The sequence below is a fragment of the Kogia breviceps genome, chromosome 12, assembly GCF_026419965.1.
Source record: "Kogia breviceps isolate mKogBre1 chromosome 12, mKogBre1 haplotype 1, whole genome shotgun sequence".
Taxonomy (NCBI): Eukaryota; Metazoa; Chordata; class Mammalia; order Artiodactyla; family Physeteridae; genus Kogia; species Kogia breviceps.
In genome coordinates this window covers 21,495,047-21,515,900 of record NC_081321.1, presented here as the reverse complement: position 1 = coordinate 21,515,900, position 20,854 = coordinate 21,495,047, and the positions used below count along the sequence as shown (strand labels likewise).

Below are 20,854 nucleotides of genomic sequence, written 5' to 3'. Positions count from 1 at the left end.
CCTAAGCCTGTGAATCCCCTAGGAGCAATGGTTCAGTAGGCACTAATTCAGCATTTTGGTGACTTTACAGAATGTCACTACTGCAACAAACAAGAATCAGCTGCATTCTGTCAGGTCAAGAGTGCAGAGAACACACTGATTTTTTTCTCAGCTCTACTTCCTGAGGATTCAGGAATGCCACAGAGGGAGGAAACAGAAATCATTTTCTGCTAAGTGAAGTAAGTCAGACAGAGAAAGACAAACACCGCATGATCTCGCTTATATGTCCAACCTAAAAAACAAACAAACAAAATAAAATGAAAACAGACTCATAGACACAGAGAAGAAACGGGTGGTTGCAGAAGGGAGGGTGATGTGGAGGCGGGTGAAATAGGTGAAGGGGATTAAGAGGTACAAAACTCCAGTTATGTAACAAACAAGTCATGGGGAATGTGGTCAATATTATACAGCATAATATATACAGCATAAGGAATATGGTCAATATTATTATAATAACTTTGTACAGGGATCGATGGTTATTAGGCTTATGATGGTGATCATTTCGTAACATATGCAAATGTCAAACCATTTTGTAATATACCTGAAACTAACGTAATATTGTACGTCAAATGTTATTTCAATTTTTTTTTTAAAAAAGACAAAAAAAAATAAAAAAACAAATTACTTTCTGGGTCCTGTAACACTTCAGTAGAATTAGTTGGTATTTCCTGTCCCTGTAAAGTCACTTAGACACAGTCTCACAAAGAAGGTCAACGTAAATGGGTGTTCTGGTATCGCCGTTTTCTCTTGGGTGAAAACTTTATGCTTGAAGTCTGATACCCCTTGAAGACCACTTATTTCTTGCTTGATACTTAGGTTTTTGACAACTCCAACAATCTGAGTAAAAGGCCTCTGAGAGGGGTGTTCTGTGCCAGACCTCAGACAAGATCAGTTTAGACCCTGAAGCTCCAAAAAGCCCACTTTTCTAACCAAATAATCCATTCTTTAATTTCTAAAAATTTATAAAGTCTCACCAAATTATCCAAAACTTTTGAGAATGCCCCAGAATCCCATGTTTCCCTTTGTAATCTCAAGCAGGAAACAACTCCCGGACATCAGTGTACTAAGAAGCCAGCTTCCCTACTCCAGGAATTCCATGCCTTTAAACCAGAAGCATTAATGGAGAATTCCATCCTGTCTTCTTGACTCTTTCCCAAGGTTGAGATAGTGTTTATTTGTTAAACAAAACGGTCATCCAAACACAGATCTGTTGAAATGCTTCCAAGTAAGATGAGAGGCCAAGGCAAGGAGGAGGAACAGCTAATCAGAAACCAAGGGTAAGAAAAGCTGGGTCCAAAATAAATATAGTACAAAATGCCCAGAATAGCCCAGGAAGACAGCTGATGACCTTTTCTTCTAAAATCTCTTAATATCACAGAATCAAATGGACCAAATATTTAAAGCCAAGCATATAACTACTACCATGAAGGTAAAGGAATAAAGTAAAAACAAACATACAAACAAGAAAAGATGATGGTACAACAACAACTTGTGTCTTGAAATACAAACTAAAACACAGACGGCAAATACAATTTACTGTACCTCATTTAGGAGTTGGTCTTTGGCCAGGGATTACACCTCAGTTCAAGGTAATGCTGACAGGAAGCTGTCAAGGCTATTTCAAACTTTGAAAGCAACCGTAATATTTCTAAGGAGATAGTATATATTATTTTTTGCCTGAAGCCTAAATGAATCCTGCTACAATGCCTGTGAATTGCCACACCCCTAATTTAAGTCTCCTCTTGGTTGGAGCAGCTCTGGGCCATAATCTGACAAGGAGAGGCTAGCATTATGGTATGCAAGGAACACTGAACACACCCTTGGACTCCAACCTCATTTCTGTGATTATAACGCACAAAGCCTTGAGCTACTGCTAAACAATGGATTTAAGAATGACCGAAAACCCTTCTCCCACTTCCTTACTCTCAAAGCGATGGAGACCCTGGCTAACTGAAATTCTGGTGCCAGAACCCAGATTTCCCCAGAATACCACAATATTAAACCACAGATCCACTAAGCGGGAGTCAGAATTCCCACAACCCTCTTCCTCCTTAAAAACACTGCTAAGACTACATACCTAAGTGCCATTAGAGATGCTAAGCCCTCCTCATGAACTGCGGAAATGCATGGCGACTTGAGAGAAACACACACCACCCGTGCAGCTACACAGCCAGCGTGTATGTACGCCCGAACATACATGCTCCCTACATATTTTGATTATTTAGACGTGTAAACATTTCCTGCTCTCTGTCAACAGTTACACTCTTGCATATCTGTATTAAGGAGAAAAAAAGTCAAAGGCACTGACTACCAGTTTCCCAAGAGGTGAGGAGAAAAGAGAACAACGAGAATAAAAAGATGGCTATGACTTTGGCAAGTTAAGCAAAGAGCTTCAAGCAGCCCTCAAACTCCAGCCACACGCTCCCACACTTGGAAGCGTCTGCTTGAAGGAAGAGTTTTAACAGCCCAACTAAATCTCCATTTTTTTTTTTTTTTTTTTTTTTTTTTTTTTTTTTTTTTTGCGGTACACGGGCCTCTCACTGTTGTGGCCTCTCCCGTTGCGGAGCACAGGCTCCGGACGCACAGGCGCAGCGGCCACGGCTCACGGGCCCAGCCGCTCCGCAGCACGTGGGATCTTCCCGGACCGGGGCACGAACCCACGTCCCCTGCATCGGCAGGCGGACTCTCAACCATTGCGCCACCAGGGAAGCCCTAAATCCCCATTTGATTGCAAAGGTGATCTTAGACATTTGCTGAGAGAGAGAGAGAGATAACTAAAGGGAAGAAAACTAAAAAGGAAAAGGTTTTGTAAATTTCATGAAGAAAAGAAATTCATTTATGTATTATCTCAGGTTATGATGAATCAATCAAGCACAAGACAAAAACCACATATGTGACACACGATTCCAAACACGATAGCCACCCCCAAGCAGTATTTTCAGAATGTTTAGTTCAAATTGCCTAGAATAAAGAATGTTTGGTCCAAGACACACAGTCGGGAGATAGAGAACTTCAAACCCCATGTAATAAATAATAAAGTGATAGAGACTGCAAGAAGGGTATGATCAAAGGGCACAAAGGGACAGAGCTGGGGTGGATGCTGTTCTTTGGGAAGGATGCTTTCTCAGTGGCTACAAATCGCCTGCTTAGAAACCACCACACGACCAGGCGGAGTGATCACGTGGGCAGGCCCGAGCAACGTCCTGCACGTTCCCATGGCCTTCCTCGGCCTAATGAAGAGGAGGCAGTGCTGAGGTCCCACTTCATTCCTGTGCCTGGGTCCATTCCACCTCAAGGTGGTATAACCAGACAGCTTTCACCACTGTCACCCGTGACCTCAAGAACCATCACCACATGGGAGAGACCAGCGGGTTGCCTGCACTCTAGGCAAATGATATTTCTTCTACATGTCAGTTGCCAGAACATCTAAATGTCTCAAAGTACAAACATTCCAAAGTTCTCAGTTTACTTTAAATCTTTCCTACATGTCCTCCTACACCAGCTTCATGCAGATACCGCTGGGTACAAGAGGATAGAGGTAAGAACAGTTGAATCCACTGAATCATTTCAATGCTAGTTTTTAAGATACCATTTTTAATAAATAATTTCTTCAACATCTGGACCCACAAAACGTATCCAAATTTTGTGATACTCCCAACTGTGGGACTGTAACATGAGAACTGAGAATTTAAATAGAGACATGAGATAGGGCCAAAGGCAGCTTTCATAATCCAGCTATGCCATATATTTAAATGCAATGTCTTGAATATTTCTTTATGTAGTTTAACATAAACATCCTTTGGTGAACAAAGCAAATGTACGAGAGCTGGTTAAAGTAAATGTCAGTGTGAAAATGAATGTATATAGACTCATCTGGCCTGTACAACAGTCTGGTCATTTGTTTCTTATTTGCTGTGACGTTCACTATGTTGTGAACTCAGGTCATATCTTAAAACTACTCCTTCCCCTACTATCATGAAAACCAAAATCTGCTGTCACAGAACTTCTGACCTGGGGCAAAAAACCCATGAAAGAATATAGCATTCAGAAAAATACAGCTACACCCCAAACCTGGTATTATTACATTTAGAGAATTCACAGAATCTTCCTCTGCCTCAAAGTCTCAGTCTCACTTTCTGATTTTTACAGATGAGAAAACTGAGACCCAGGATTAATAATACACCTGAAGTCCCACAGCTAACTTGTAGAGAAGTCAGAACCAGAATTTCAGAGTCTTTGGGTCCAATGTTGTCTTTGACTCAACTCACTCTAAAAGTTTCCTTTTTAGAACACTGGATTGTTCAGTTGTTAGGTCATAATCACACTGAGGGCAAAATCAAGCTTAATCTATACCATTTGCCCCAATATCTAGTCCAGAATTCACCAACAAGTGGAAATATGTCCCCAACCACAGCCAGTTGGAATGGACCCACTGCACCAGCTGTGTTCGGTGCTGAATCACCCACAGAGCCTCTCACCAATGCTCCTTGGTACCTAAGGACACTCGTTTGCAAAACGCCTCACAAGAATTGACAGTGTAATATATAAAGTTATGAATTTCCTTTGTGCAAAATAACCCAGCTTTCCTGTGAATCTCAGCTCCTCTGGTCTCTTCCTGAACTAACGGAGTAAAACAGTTCCAACGGCCAAGAGTGTCTTCACTGACACACCCTGGAGAGGGACCTGCCAAGGACACACAGACAATGTTTCTCTTCATCTTCCCTCTCAGTTTCAGTTTAAGGCGGCACAAGTAGGAAAATATTTTTGTTAGTGTTCACATACTTAAAAAAATAACACTGAGTTAATCTCATGTTTCAAAAAAATAATCTGAAAACTTCTACAGAGTATCAGATACAGAGTCAAATGGGTAATATTCGTAATAATAACAATCATAAGAAGAAGAGTATTGGTTATTATTTTTAGTGCCGGTGCAATGCACCCAGCAGCACACTCCTGACACTATCAAAGTAAAGTGTCACAGGAAACCTATAAGGCAGGTGTGTCCATATCCCCATTTTACAGATAAGGAAGCTGGCACAGACATCACAGGGAAAGAAAGCAGAGCTGCGATCTGAACACAGAACAGTCTCGTGGCAAAGCCCACGTGCTCTCACATCCTGTATTTGTTTGAAAAATACATTTATTCTTAGTTTGGTAACTTTACTAAGTTCATTCTTGACTCAAGATTCACACTTCAGGGACTGGTTTTTCAAAGCTTCCTTAAAACAAAAGTTAGACTTAATAAAGTTGTTCAAAAAATGCTTTGAGAGCTCCAGACTGCCTGCCCAGAGCAATTTTTATTTCTCTGTTCGTCTCCTAGACTCTTCAGGTCTCCGAAGCTGATTCTTCCTCTGGGCTGTCACTTGTCCAGGCTCTTGATCTGGCTGAGGACATATCCTAACCGTTTCTAGGGGAGCCCAGACACATCTGTCTTCCGGATCTATTTTCTCTTCCTGTCTGTAATCCCTTCCTGAACCCAACCGAAGCCCTCCTCAGTCAGGGGGGGCAAAACCTTACCACATCACACACATATAAGAGGGCGCTTCCAGCCAGCCGCACCCCCAAGAGTAATCTATGTTCCTAACCAGCATGCTTAGAACATCACGCTGAAGCAGACATATCACCTGTCTACCTAAAATCAACTTGTCTGCTTGTAAAGATGTTTACTTCAACATTATTTCACAGGGCTGCTGAATCCACATTACTGAGTTGTCCCTGACCAAAATACAATCATCACCAAAAGATATGCACAAAAATACTCACTGGAGCACTATTTATAATACACCCAAACTGGAAACTACCGAAATGGCCAACAACTATAAAATAAACATACAATTGAATACCATGATAGTCAGGAAAACGAAAAAAATAAACTATACACAGTATCCTAGAGGAATTTCACAAACATAATAAGCAAAATAAGCCAGACACAAAAGAATATAAACGATATGATTCTATTTATATAAACTTTAAAAATAGGCAAAACTATATCAATGGCATTAGAAATCAGGAAACTGGTTACTCTAGGGAGCATTAGGGGGAGGAGAGTTCTGGGGTGCTGGTAATTTTCTGCTATCTTGCGATGGTTACACAGATGTGTCCACTTTGTGACAATCGTTCCATCAAGCCATCCACTTATGATTTGTGCACTTTGCTCAGTGTATAAGGTACTTCAATAAAAAGCTGACTGAAAGACGCTCTGGAGAACATCTGGTCTGCTCTCCTTAGGTGACGTACGAGTAACTGTTTCCCGTAGATGTTAAATATCTCAAAGGCACACAGGAAATCCGTGGAAAGGCTGGTCTAGACATTAGATCTCTTAACTCACTCTCCAGGTACCAAAGCTACCTCTCAAAGTTGGGAGGATGTTTCTCTAACTTCCTTCCTTGTTGTGACTACAGCAAAGGTTCAAAAGGATTAGGATCACAGTCCCGTTAAAAACACAACCCAGAAGGTTCCAGGCTCCAGCAGCAACTGTGCCAAGGATGAGGGTTTAAACACTATTTAGAATATGGCAAATCAGCAAAGTCAGACGGCACGGTGTTCGCACCCTACGGTCGTCCCCTCTCACAAGCTGTGCGACCGTCCGCGTGCTCCTTACCTCTCTCTGAACCTCAGTATCTTTATCTGGATCACCATCACTGAAACATTAACTCCTACTTTACAAGGTTGCCACGAGGATAACACAAGGTAGTAGCGTCAGAGCAGTGCCTAGCACGTGGCAAGCACTCAGAAAAGGTATTCGTTGAATGAGTATTGATTGAATTGAATTAGTTAAGTGCTTGTCACTTAATAGAAGTTCAATAAATAGTTAAGTATCATGATGATTACTGAGCAAAAGAAACAGGGAGGAAAGGAGTAAATGAGCTTATATGGAAACACCTCACTTCTCTAAGCCTGTGGGGTCGTTAATGGGTCGACCAACAATTCTCACTGACTTACATGGGGCACTAAAACGACCTGTGGGATAAAGAGCAATAAAGGATGTGAGGAAAAGGGCAGTGCTTTTTATGTGTCAACCAGGTCTGTGTTTTCCTTCTCCACGCCAAATAAAGATTTGCTTACTGACTGTCACAACATGTCAAAGTTCTACAACCACCTACGTTATAGTCATATTGCTTTTAGAATTTACAAAATTTTAAAGGGGGTGGTGGGTCATAAATTCTCATAGACTTAACGAGTAGACTACATAGTCAAGTAACTTTACTCCTGGGAAAAAAACGTACACACTGAGTGAAATGAAAGCTTTTAAAGATGTCACAAATGAACAATGATGAGGAGGGAGTTTACTTACATTTAAAAAAACAAGTTTAATACTGGTTTCTTTCTTCAGCTCTTCAAATGTTCCATGTACTGATCACCAATCTGATCCATAAAGTTCTCTTATACTGAAAATAAATAAATATAAAGAAGATAAATTAAAAGTAACTTCAAACTATAACACACCATAATAATTTACCATATAATTTACCTAAATTATTACATAAGCAAAGAACTTCAAACTAGATAACACGTGTACAATTAAAAACAATACAATGGGCTTCTCTGGTGACGCAGTGGTTGGGAGTCCGCCTGCCGATGCGGGGGACGCGGGTTCGTGCCCCGGTCCGGGAAGATCCCACGTGCCGCGGAGCGGCTGGGCCCCGTGAGCCATGGCCGCTGAGCCTGCGCGTCCGGAGCCTGTGCTCCGCAACGGGAGAGGCCACAGCAGTGAGAGGCCCGCGTACCGCAAAAAAAAAACAAAAACAATACAGTGTGTTAAGGACCAATAGATTTAACTGCCTTCCTTCCATCTGTCCTTCTGCTGTTCCTTCCTCTCCCTTCCTTTTTCTTCCTTCCTCCCTTCCATCATTCTTTTTTCCTTACTTCCTCAGTTACTGGACAACCTCAAATATTCCTTGAAGCCTGACCTTCAGCAGAAAACCACCATCATTAACTTTTATAGCACAAAGTACCTGGCACATGTTAGGTACTTTATAAATGTTTGCTGAGTAAATGAATGAACCATAGTTTACCAATACTTAGTTGTTAAGGTTTAAAAAAATATGAGGAAATTTATTATTTTCTTGTCCAACAAGAATACATATAACAATATATAGAAACATATACACTGTTTTTTAGACCTGTCTGATTCCTGTATCTTTTCTTTTCTTTTTTTTGGGGCTGCATTGGGTCTTCGTTGCTGCACACAGGCTTTCTCTAGTTGCGGTGAGCGGGGGCTACTCTCCATTGTGGTGTGCAGGCTTCTCAATGCAGTGGCTTCTCTGGTTGCAGAGAATGGGCTTCAGGAGTTGTGGCACGTGGGCTCTAGAGCACAGGCTCAGTAGTTGTGGCGCACGGGCTTAGTTGCTCCGCGGCATGTGGGATCTTCCCAGACCAGGGATAGAACCTGTGTCCCCTGTGTTGGCAGGTGGATTCCTATCCACTGTGCTGCCACGGAAGTCTCCCTCATATCTCTTTTATTTTATTTTATTTTTAAAAAATATATTTATTTGTTTTTATTTTTGGCTGTGTTGGGTCTTCCTTGCTGAGCACGGGCTTTCTCTAGTTGTGGCGAGCTGAGGCTACTCTTGATTGTGGTGCACGGGCTTCTCGTTGTCATGGCTTCTCTTGTTGCAGAGCACGGGCTCTAGGCACGTGGGATTCAGTAGTTGTGGCTCGTGGGCTCAGTAGTTGTGGCTCACGGGCTCTGGAGCACAGGCTCAGTAGTTGTGGCGCACGGGCTTAGTTGCTCCACGGCATGTGGGATCTTCCTGGGCCAGGGATCAAACCCGTGTCCCCTGCATTGGCAGGCAGATTCTTAACCACTGTGCCATCAGGGAAGCCACTGTATCTCTTTTAAATAATGTATACTTAGAAAAAATTCCCAGCAGTATATATTTGGGCATGAATATCCTCACCATTACAGTACTACCATATATTTTGGTCGTGAAGGAATGCTTAGGAACAGTAAAAGTTCCAATACCTCATAACTACCTCCATCCAAATGAGAAAGCTGAGTGTCTCCAAGTTAAATACTAGAGACATTACCTCACATGTGCCTTTCAAATGTATTTATGATCAGGGCCAGTTCTAGACAAAATTATGAAGTAGGAGTGTAGCTGTTTCCTTCTCTCTGCCCTTTTGAGGAGCCAGTGATCTCGCATGTTTAATTAAGCAGGGAAGCGATAGGATCAGCTCCAAAATTCCAACAACTTAATGCATATGGATCTTGAGAACATTTTCCTTTAAAAAAAAAAAAAGAGCTTCAGAAGAGGCAGGTGTTTCACAATGAAATAAAATGTGTTACTAAAATGGAATTTGGGCATGAATGGGGGATAGAGGTTGTCTTGAAGGAATTTCTCAGCTCAAGTAAGATTCTGTCCATTCAGCCTCCCCTAGAGCTGACTTCATATATGACCCTGTATACACACCAATCCAGGTAAATTTTAAGCAATTAATAATGCATACATAAGTAAGCCTGATTTTAAGACTAGTGTGTGCTCCAACAGTAAACAGGTATATTAATCAGCAGTTTTCGAAGTGAGTGTCTAGGAACCCTGCCCCACAGGTGCTTCTGAGAACAGAGGCAGGGCTGAGTGGATATATGGGAGCAGGCAGAGCAATTTCACCTTCATCTGTTTTATACTTTGATCCAAGATTTCGTTGGAGAATTGGTTCCTTGAGCTGCTTATAAAAGGGTGCAAACTAAACAGTGATTACATTTTAAAAAAAAGCTAGGGCAGAAATCCCAATGAGCTTATAACGTAGCTGATCTAGAAACATAATCACACCAAAATCCAACCACCATCTCTAACAGAGCCTTTATGGGAAAATGTGAGTTCCAGCCTGGGTCCCAGAGCACAGGTCAGCCTGTGTCTGAGCAGGCAAGAGCCAGGCCTTCTCTTCCTTGCCACCCAGTGCCCTGGAACAAAGAGCAGGAGGGCCCCTACACTGCGACAAGGACTGAACCCACAGTGAGGGCATGAGACGAGGGTGGGGAGGGTCTGTGAATATTGCAGAGATGGGGAGACAGGGGGCTCCAGCAGGGAGCCAGACGCAGAGATTTCTGTGAGTCAGTCGCTTCTCCAGGCCCTGCCCCAGCCCCATCAGCGTCCTTGCTAGAAATTACATGTGCAAAGTTTAGATGCTTTACATATGCCAAGGCCTTGAATAGGAATGAGGAAGGAGAAAAGTCAGTGAAACAGTTTAAGGAGAAGAAAATATATATATACCTATGTTCTATAAGGTCCACTTCAAAGCAACATGTAAAAATTAGAAAACAATTTCTTTTGAAGCATATGATAAGAAAGTGTTGCCTGAACTTGCTCCAGAGGAATTCAGGTTAACTAAGAGGCAATGGGTATAGTCAATCCCTCCCTCAGCACAGAACTCCAATTATTTGGCCTAACCAGGACTGAATACATAAAAACATTTATAAACATGAACCACTAGATTTTTTGAGTTTCCATTGTGAGCCTTGTTTAAATAAGTCAAAGATATCCTTTGTGATACAGTTTTGATCAAATTCAAGAGACTTTAGTCATTTCCTTAGAAACAGATGTAAGCTATAAATATGAACTAACCAACAGTCAGCCGCTCACAAAAAGGCTCACTGACAAGTTTAATTTCAAAACAAGAACACATTATTAAACTGAAAAGTAAGCCATAAAAAAATCTGAACCCATGCAAACAACATTTCCAGCAGAAAAGCCCTTACTGTAATGACAAGGATAATTACAAACAACTTTTTCTATGACTCACAAACCTTTCCTATACAGAGGTTACAAAAAACAAAACCCAGCCTGTATTTGCGTCCATTTAATACAACAAACCCTTAACATCCTTCCCAAATCTCAGATATCAAATACCAAGAAAATTCTCCAAACCACTAAATAAGTGACTTCTGCATATCCCTTTGAGATGGAAAACACATTTATTACTACTGCTTATTTTTTAACTCCCTTTGATCTTGTAAAGCATGACCACCATAACTGAGAGTAACATGTTAGACTAATAATCGTTAGGAAGCAAAGTTACTGTTTACTATAATAATGCCATATTTCATATTTTAAAACTAAATGGAATCCGAAGTTTCTATTCATGTTAGACTTAAGTGGCCAAAGCAGGAGTCTGTATGCAGGGCAAACACGGTCTGCCACCTGTTTTTATAAAGTTTTATTGGAACACATCCATGCCCATTTGTTTACATGTCATCTACAGCTGCTTTTGCAAGACACGGGGACAGAGTTGAGTGGCTGCAACAGAGACAGTAAGGTCTGCAGAGTATAAAATATTTGTTATCTGATCTGGCCCTTTAAGAAAAAGTTTGCTGACCTCTGGTCTAGGAAACAGCTATTTCAGTGGACTAAATCCTGAAATGAGAAACACTAATCCTGGTGTAGTCATCTCGCTGGGTAACTACTTAAGTCACTTCACCTTTGACTGCTTTTTCTCATTTACAACACAACAAGTCATATGTATTGGGAACTTGTGTACCAGACACTGTTCTGACAGCTTTACTTTTAGTAAATGAATAACAAATTCATTCATTTAATTCTGGCAAAAACAGAGGAAAGTGAATGATTATTATCCCCATGAAACAGATGAGGAAACTGAGGGAGAGGGGTTAAATTACCTTGCCCAAGGTCACATTTCTGTTACATGGAAAAACTGGGATCAGAACTCAGCCAACCTGGGTCCCTTGCTGGTATTATTACTCTCTGAGCTGCATTGATAATAATTTTAATTTCATAAAAGTCACAGATAATAAAAGGAAATCTCAAAAGGTTTGTTAGTTAGAAATGTTAGGGAAGTACAGTAAAGTACACCTCTGCATGGTTCAGGATAAGATACCTAAAATAATAATATAACTGGACTTCCACAGACTCTTAAGACCCTTCTGATTCTAAGACTAGAGCTAATCTTAGGGTATTGGGAATAGAAAAGCCTACAATACTCTATTTTTTACCAGGAGTAATCAAAGACTCAAACAAACTGACCAATGTATACCTTTCCCTTGGTAAACAAGGTCTCTCCAGAAAGGGCAGTTCAGGTCCTTCAGAAAGCCTTCAGGATAAAGACTTAAGCAGCGGGACCCTAAATCTTCCAAATTTGTTCCCATTGCTTCTTATCCTCCACCATTTTTTTTGTAAACAAATTTATTTATTTTTCGCTGCGTTGGGTCTTCGTTGCTGCATGCAGGCTTTCTCTAGTTGCGGCGATCGGAGGCTACTCTTCGTTGCGGTGCGTGGGCTTCTCATTGCAGTGGCTTTTCTTGGTGGGGAGCAAGGGCTCTAGGCGTGCAGGCTTCAGCAGTTGTGGCTCGCGGGCTCTAGAGCGCAGGCTCAGTAGTTGTGGCACATGGGCTTAGTTGCTCCGTGGCATGTGGGACCTTCCCAGACCAGGGCTCGAACCCGTGTCCCCTGCATTGGCAGGCGGCGGATTCTTAACCACTGCCACCAGGGAAGTCCCGCCACCATTTTTCCATTTGGGAAAAGGCTGAGGGAGCATCGACAGAAATTATGGAATGACTATTCTTCATATCTGCAGCAAGAGAGCTCTAGCCAGATTATCATCCACTACATGGTTCAGGAAGATATCCCCTTGCTGAGTCATCTCCACCACATCCAGAAATTCTCCAGGATGTCTGGGGGAAGTGTGTCACCTAAATGTGACCCAGCGCTCTTTTGTACTGAAAGATAGGTTTATATGATCCAAATATACCGCTAAGTTACTCATCAGCAACTTCACACTTAAGAGATGATCATAGCCATCTTCTTAGGCTAGTTTTTGATTGGTTCCCATATCTGCAAAGTCCAAATCCTTGAGTTTGACATTTAAGGCCCTCCTCGTTTTTTATCCCTTACCTACTTTTCCAATCTTACTCCTGTTTCTGGTCTTCCGTGTAAACTGGATGGCCTGCTCTTTCTCCAGCAAATCACGTCTACTCATGCTCCGTCCCCATCTACTCCTGCTTCTGAGGCCACACTCAATCCAGACTCCCCTTTTTTCACTTCTCCTGCCAACATCACATCCAGTGTACAGGCCAAATCTCTGTGCTAAATATTGTGGAATATAATTTGTATTTCCTATGAGGGTTGGATCTTCACAATCCAGGAGGGGAAACAAGTACATAAAGGACTAAACGAAAGATGTATACTAAAGGTTCAAAGTGCTACAGGACCCAGATCAGGGGATCTCAAAAGATGTTAGAGAGAGGCCATCACCGAGTTGGACCTTGAAAGAAGGGGCGAACCTTATAGAGTGGCTGAGTTCATAAAGCTGTAGGGGTAACTATATAGGATAAAGGTTTACATCATAAACTTCAAAGCCAGATAGTCCTGGGTCCAAAATCCTGGCTCCTTTCGACCGGAAAATAGGGTGTGTAGGAGTTACAATCAAATAGATCAGGTTGATGCCTAACCATGCCCCAAACCATATTTGTAGCCAGTTCTCACGTCTTGTTCAAATGATAAAGCCTTTCATATTATGCCTCCATGCAGTGTTCCCATCTCTCACTGCCAACAGCGTTTCATGTTTCGACACATTCATTCATTTGGGCATCTAATCACACGTTGATTTCCACTGTTTAAATATTCCCAAAGTATGTTTTGCCTCCTCAATGAGATTCTGTTATCAAAGAATAGACTCTTTCAAATAGACCCTTGGCATTTTCAAATTGTAGGTTCAAGGTTCCTGACAAGTAGGGCTAGTTTAGCCGAGAAACAAATTTAAATTAAAAACTTGGGCTGTTTGGCTAGTGACATGGGGCCCAGCCAACCATAAACATCTGTATTCCAACACAGCTTTGTTTTCTGCCCAGCCAGTAACTCATATGAACAGACTGAAAATTTATTTCTTTGTGGGATGGTTAGACAAAAAGCTAATGGCTAGGACTAGTGAGAAGTAAAGATCAAGTGAAGCAGTACAAGAAGGTGATGACTCTTAGCCAAAAAAACAGAGGTTAAAGAGTTGAAGAAATTATATATTATGTATATCTGAGGCTGGACAAAGGGCTTCAGGCTAATCCCTTCAGTGTTAAAAAGGTTAAGTGTCCAGTTTTTTGTGTGATCTCACAGCACTAAGCACCATGCTGTAAACACCAGCTGAATGAACAACCTGGTAACCTCCGAGGTCCCAAAGTCCTCAGTGATCCTACTTTCCATGTCAAAATCAAATTCAACAGCCAAATTTCCCTCGAGGTTGCAAAATTTTAGTATTCACAATGGCTACTGACATATTACATCAAATAAGGGCCACATGTTTTTATTTATTTATTTTTAACATCTTCATTGGAGTATAATTGCTTTACAATGGTGTGTTAGTTTCTGCTTTCTAACAAAGTGAATCAGTTATACATATACATACGTCCCCATATCTCTTCCCTCTTGCGTCTCCCTCCATCCCACCCTCCCTGTCCCACCCCTCTAGGTGGTCACAAAGCACCGAGCTGATCTCCCTATGCTATGCGGCTGCTTCCCACTAGTTAGCTATTTTACGTTTGGTAGTGTATATATGTCTATGTCACTCTCTCAGTTCGTCCCAGCTTACCCTTCCCCCTCCCCATGTCCTCAAGTCCATTCTCTATGTCTGTGTCTTTATACCTGTCCTGCCCCTAGGTTTTTCAGAACCATTTTTTTTTTTTTAGATTCCATACATATGTGTTAGCATACGGTATTTGTTTTTCTCTTTCTGACTTTTTTCACTCTGTATGACAGACTCTATGTCCATCCACCTCACTATAAATAATTCAATTTCGTTTCTTTTTATAATATTTTTATAATATTTATATTATATTTATATAATATTTCTTTTATAATATTCCATTGTATATATGTGCCACATCTTCTTTAGCCATTCATCTGAAGGCCACATGTTTTTAAATTAACATGTTGTTTCACAATCACATTTGTGTTGTTTAGTAACAGCTTGTCTTTTTTTAAATTCTAAAGTTTTATGCCCAGCTTTGCCAATATTGGCAAATTATTTTTTATTTCCTAAAAAGATTCTAATTCAAAGATTCTAAGAAATTTTGGAATTCAACAGTTGTTATTCTTTGCACTTTTTACTGAATTGATTGAAGTGATTAAAGTCTGCCATAAAGGTTTATGTAAAAATAAATATATGCACGACTGCACGTGTTACGGGGCAGTACGCTGCGAGTGGAGGTGAGAGAATGAACACAGCTCAGCTTCCGGGCACACCGATTTTCTTTGTGACAAATACTTTAAACTTCATTTTTTCATGACAAATATCATGGACCACAGTGAAAACCTTACATAACAACATATTAAAACTTCATATGAAAAATATTATGAACCATAATGTAAAATTTACCTCGTATCTAAACAGTGGATTTCAATTCATTTGGGGGCAAGAATTTTAGAGTAGATGTTCCCATTATTTTCACACTTCTTGAAGCATAGGTGTAGTTTGGTAGAAATCAGAGATTGCTGACTGCAGTCAGTCATGTCCTCAGAGAGAAAAATACTCTATAAATGTTCTGTCCCTTATGAAAATATAGGAAAAACAACTGCACTACCCCTAAAACTCTGGGCTCCATACCCAAGAAATCCTATAGATTCAAGTCCTTCCTCCTCTATCATTAATTAATGTGTTACTGCAAATATCACTCAAAAAATATGAGATCAAACCACTTGGATCCCACAGCATTCTGCAAGAGCATTCTGAACTAGTGTTAAATTTGTATAGTGATCGTTTGAATAAAAACAATGACTTCAGCTCACTGGTACATAACACTTTATCATGCCAGTAGAATCCTGTGAACCAACATATCCCAGTGAAGTCATCATAGCACTGGAAAGTGGGCCGACCCGTGATGAACTCTATCACTGCTGACTCAGCAGTAAGGACTCTTCCCGTTAAACTGCCCCACACCAAACAGGTGTGTTTTCATTGTCAGACCAGGCCCATGACCTCTGCATCATGTGTGTTTAGAAAGAAATGGATTGGTGGGTTCACTGACTTATTTCCTAAGAATTACGCTCCTGAAATATAAGGAATTGAATATATATATATATATATAGGCTTATATATATATACATTCAAAATACAAGACCATCTTATAATAAAGAAGTGTCCAAGTATATCCAAAGCTGAGAGTTTCCTGCCTAAGATAGGTCCAACTCAGCTACCTCCTGTTAAAAATCCTGTCAACCAGGGCTTCCCTGGTGGCGCCGTGGTTGAGAGTCCGCCTGCCGATGCAGGGGACGCGGGTTCGTGCCCCGGTCCGGGAGGATCCCACGTGCCGCAGAGCGGCTGGGCCCGTGAGCCGTGGCCGCTGAGCCTGCGCGTCTGGAGCCTGTGCTCCGCAACGGGAGAGGCCACAGCAGTGAGAGTTCCGCGTACCACAAAAAAAAAAAAAAAAAAAAAAAAAAAAAAAAAATCCTGTCAACCAGCATAAGACCTGGAGCTTTATAGACTTACTTAAACTCGAATAAGATGTATTCGTTTAGAAAAACAGCAGTTAAAATACCTATTTGATTTTCAGCTTCCATATTCAGAAAGACACAATGACCTATAAATTTTCTAAATCTCAAAAGAGAATCCATAGCAATTATAAAAAAAAGGATACAGGATGAAACATTTAATGTTCCACTCCTCATGTACCCCTAACCTTCAACAAGAAAAAAAATACAAGGGACAAAATGCAGTTCACCTCTATCATGAAAGGTTCTATCCCACAAAAAGGCAAGCCCATTTCTTTCAAATCATACCGTCCAAGGTTGACACCCTAGCTTTTCTTATCCTCTTTGTGCTATCAAGAAATTGTTTGCTCTCTTTCTTTTCCTCCCCTTTCCTCTTGCTCATTTTAATGGGGACCACATTGGTAGAAGATGGCTTTTTCAAGGGTACACTGGCAACTGGCAGTGGTTATCATAAGCCCTAAAAATGTAGTAGCCTTTGACCCAGCACTCCACATTAACTAAGCTAAACTAAATGCTTGGAGAAGTGGGCAAGGATTTTTGTACCTAATTTTCACAATATTATTTATAAGAAAAAATAAAAACAATCTAATTGTGTCTAGCGACAGCTACACTGAAGTACACCCATTAGATAGAATATTAAGCAGGCCAAGTTTTAGAAGGGGGTGGTTACCAGTGGTTAATGACACAGAAAGATGTTCATGATATATGAATTGATTTTTGTAAATATACATGTACATAAGGTAAAAAATCAAGAAGGATAACCATCTATGGTTTTCAATACTTCCTTCTTCCTCTTCATCAGTGACCCTGCAGAAGTCTACTACCAGTCTCATATCTTTCAATAGAGAGAAATGGGTAGAGTGGGAAGGGGAAGTGGCAAATGAACGGACAAGTGTACCCATGTTTTTTCAAAACCTCTCCTACTCCCAGGGTCTGTCTGTGATAAGTCTTCCTTCCTCCTCTGAGATATGCTATCACAGACCAGCATGCTGACAGTGGTAGAATCTCAGATGAATGTGAGTTTATTTTCCTTTTTGCTTATCTGTACTTTATAATTTTACATTAAAGATCATGTATTATTTCTGTCCAAGAGAGCAGAACATGATGACTGAAAGTGTAGAATTTGGAATAGATCAGCCTGGGTTTTAATATTCCAGGTCCATAGCTTTTCACGTATATGATTTTGGTCAAGTTACTTAACCTAAGCCTCAAGTTTCCTCATCCAACAAATGGGCAGAATAATAGTACAGGTATCCTTTTATTAGGGATACTAATAGAAATGCCATACTGGATAAAGGAAATGATTACTATAGAGTATATAAAATACAACTTTATTTAAGTGTTTATACTTTTAAGTAAAATAAATTTAAGCCCCAATCTCCTAGGAGAAAAATATTATATAAATTAAAACATGGGCACACTTTCATTCAAAATGGTAACCAAAAATGTATATGAAGCAGCCCTGAGTTACCATTTTACATATACCAAAACAAAAAATCCTAACATTCATAGTTTCAGGGTTGTAGTGAAATTGCGGGTCATTCACGGTTAGTGGCAATGGATTTAATTCTTTCGTACTTGAGGAAAGCATTAATGCTCTATTGCAGTAAGACTTAGTAATTCCACTCCAATGCACTGATCTTAGGAAGTAATTGGCCTCAACCAAAATTTAATATACACAGAGGTGTTCAATGCAGAACTCTGAATAACAATAAGTAACTGGAAATACCTGAATATCTATTAGTAGAGGGATAGTAAATGGTTTAATCGATATTGGCATGTCAAAATAATAAAATTAAGAAACCACTCAGGTTGTGACAACGAAGACCACGAAGAAACAAAACAGTCTGATCTACTTTTAACTGAAGACAACAGGATCCAAGATATTTACCCTCTGTCGCTATATGAAACGTATAGAATACACTGGAATAACTGAAGTGAGGGAGAGCAGTGAGTACAAAAGCAGAGGCGTGGGCCAGCGTGGGCACCCTCAGCAGCTGGCCCAGAAGACATGCTCGGCCACGGCAACTATCTCTGTTGCAAGGGAGACCAAGTTTTGCTTACATTTCATGAATGGATTGCTATTGGCACACTTATCTCAGTGCAGATAGATGCCAGCTGGTCACACAGCATGCAAGAGGTCTCTGAAGGAAGACCGGGAGTTCCACAGCCACGAGGAGTCCTCATTCCCTGCGTACTTCTGAGGACGGCAAGGTATTACAGTTTGCACGCACCCAAGTAAGTGTACGGATGGATGGACGGTGTCATCGTTATCATTTAACCACGAAATGGACAAATGGCTTAAAGCAACCACGGGTGGATAATAACACCAATAACACAAGCGCAAGTGACACAAGAAATTGGCGAACTGGACACAACTTGTTCAAATCACACAACCCATAAGGGGTCCCCAGTCCCTCTAAAGTAAAGATGACATTCTCACAGCGAGAAAAGTTTCTGAAAGGAACATGTATTTTGAAAAGAGAAGTTTGAAAATATTTCCAGTATGTTTTCTTTTTGCCCAAATAACGTCACATCCATAAAACCTGTCCTATCTGCACTCTCTAAAAATGTGAACACAGAATTTACTAATCGGCCTTAAAATGTACAAAATTAAGAGTTTTGATTTTTTAAGCCCTATTAAAAATAGGAAACTGTGGCATGTTCCCATTATTTTTTTTAAAGAATTCATTAACATTAAAGAAGAAGATAATAGCTACCATTTATTAAGGGCTTACTGTTTATAGATCCGGCCCTGTTCTCAGTGCTTGATTTGTGTTAATCATTCAGTCTTCAACACTATCCCTGATGCAGAGACTACTATTACCTCATTTCACAGATATAAAAACTGAGACACAGATTAGCAAATTATCTAATCTAGTAAATAGTCAAGACAGGATTCTAACCTAGGCTTCAACCCTAGAAGGTCTGTTCTTAACCCCTCTGAATACTACACTAGATTGCAATTGACTGGCTGATTTCAACCAAACTTTTCTGGAGCTGGTGGATTAAAAATGAACAAGTAGTAAGCACTGCATGTCTCCCATTTGGATCTACATGTACCTTATAAATTAACTTTTTCAATAATGACAAAAAGCCCAAAATTTTTTAAACTGAGAGCATTATTTTTCTTGTACCATTAATAAATATAAAATTATTTTTAAAACATTTATTATATCCTTTTAATTCCTACTTTTGTGTGTTTACAATTAAAATATTCATGCAATAATGTATATATTATTTTATAATAAATATACATAGACTGAAGGAGATGCTCACATATTTAGTGACAGCAGTACCCTAGCAGAAAGTTTTAGGGACTATTGCAGAAGGTTTAAAACAGGAGAAAAACAATCGAATTTCACTTTTTTTTTTTTGATGAGGACCTTTTTTTTTTTTTTTTTTTAAGTCTTTACTGAATTTGTTACAATATTGCTTCTGTATTATGTTTTGGTTTTCTGGCCGGGAGGCATGTGGGATCTTAGCTCCCTGACCAGGGATCGAATCTGCACCCCCTGCACTGGAAGGTGAAGTCTTAACCACCGGACCACCAGGGAAGCCCCCAAATTTCACTTTGAAGAGATCCCTCTGGAGATAATATCAAATTTGGAAGCAAGGGATGCAATTATGGTTTCTAAAAGTATGAACTAGCAGAGAGAACGGAGGGGAGAGGGAGGCTGAGAAAAGCTTGAGATTTGTCACGGCACAAAGGAGCGGAAGCCAGCGATGGCTCTATGGTTTCTGACTCGCGGCGACAGAATTCAGAAGAGAATATAAAACAAAGTGTATGCATGTATATGTGTTTATGCGTATGTGTGAGATGGGGGGTGAAAAGTAAATTTTTTTTTTTTTTTTTTTTTTTTTTTTTTTGTGGTACGCGGGCCTCTCACTGCTGTGGCCTCTCCCGTTGCGGAGCACAGGCTCCGGACGCGCAGGCCCAGCGGCCACGGCTCACGAGCCCAGCCGCTCCGCGGCACGTGGGATCCTCCCAGACCGGGGCACGAACCCGCGTCCCCCGCATCGGCAGGCGGACTCTCAACCACTGCGCCACCAGGGAAGCCCGAAAAGTAAATTTTGATCGCACTGAGATTGCAATGCCCATGGAACCACAGGGTGAATGCATACAATGTAGTTGGGAAAACAGGTCTGGAGAGTTTCAGGAGAGAGCCCTGGGCTCATTTGAGACTGAGCTTCATCAGTTTGTAAGTGGCCACTGACAAGATGGGTTTTGATAAGTGTCAGGGGAGAAGACCTCAAGACAAAAGGATGCCAGCACTGAAAGAAGCAGTCGTGATAACAAAGCCACTGAAGAACTTTAGGAAGGAAGGAAGGGCCTGGGAGATGGGAGGGGACCTGGAGAGGAAGGAAGGAGAATGAGAGGCTAG

General features: G+C 40.8%; 1 protein-coding gene across 16 annotated transcripts in view; it reads right to left on the bottom strand.

Moving 5' to 3' along the window:
• The window catches only part of PPFIBP1 (PPFIA binding protein 1), a 180,513-nt gene that overhangs the window by 115,885 nt on the left and 43,774 nt on the right, over window positions 1-20,854 (bottom strand). For all 16 annotated transcript variants that reach the window (XM_059081534.2, XM_059081537.2, XM_059081536.2 and 13 more), the window contains one exon: window positions 7,334-7,427. The gene's annotated coding sequence lies outside the window, so the exon portion shown is untranslated. The remainder of the gene's footprint in view (window positions 1-7,333; window positions 7,428-20,854) is intronic.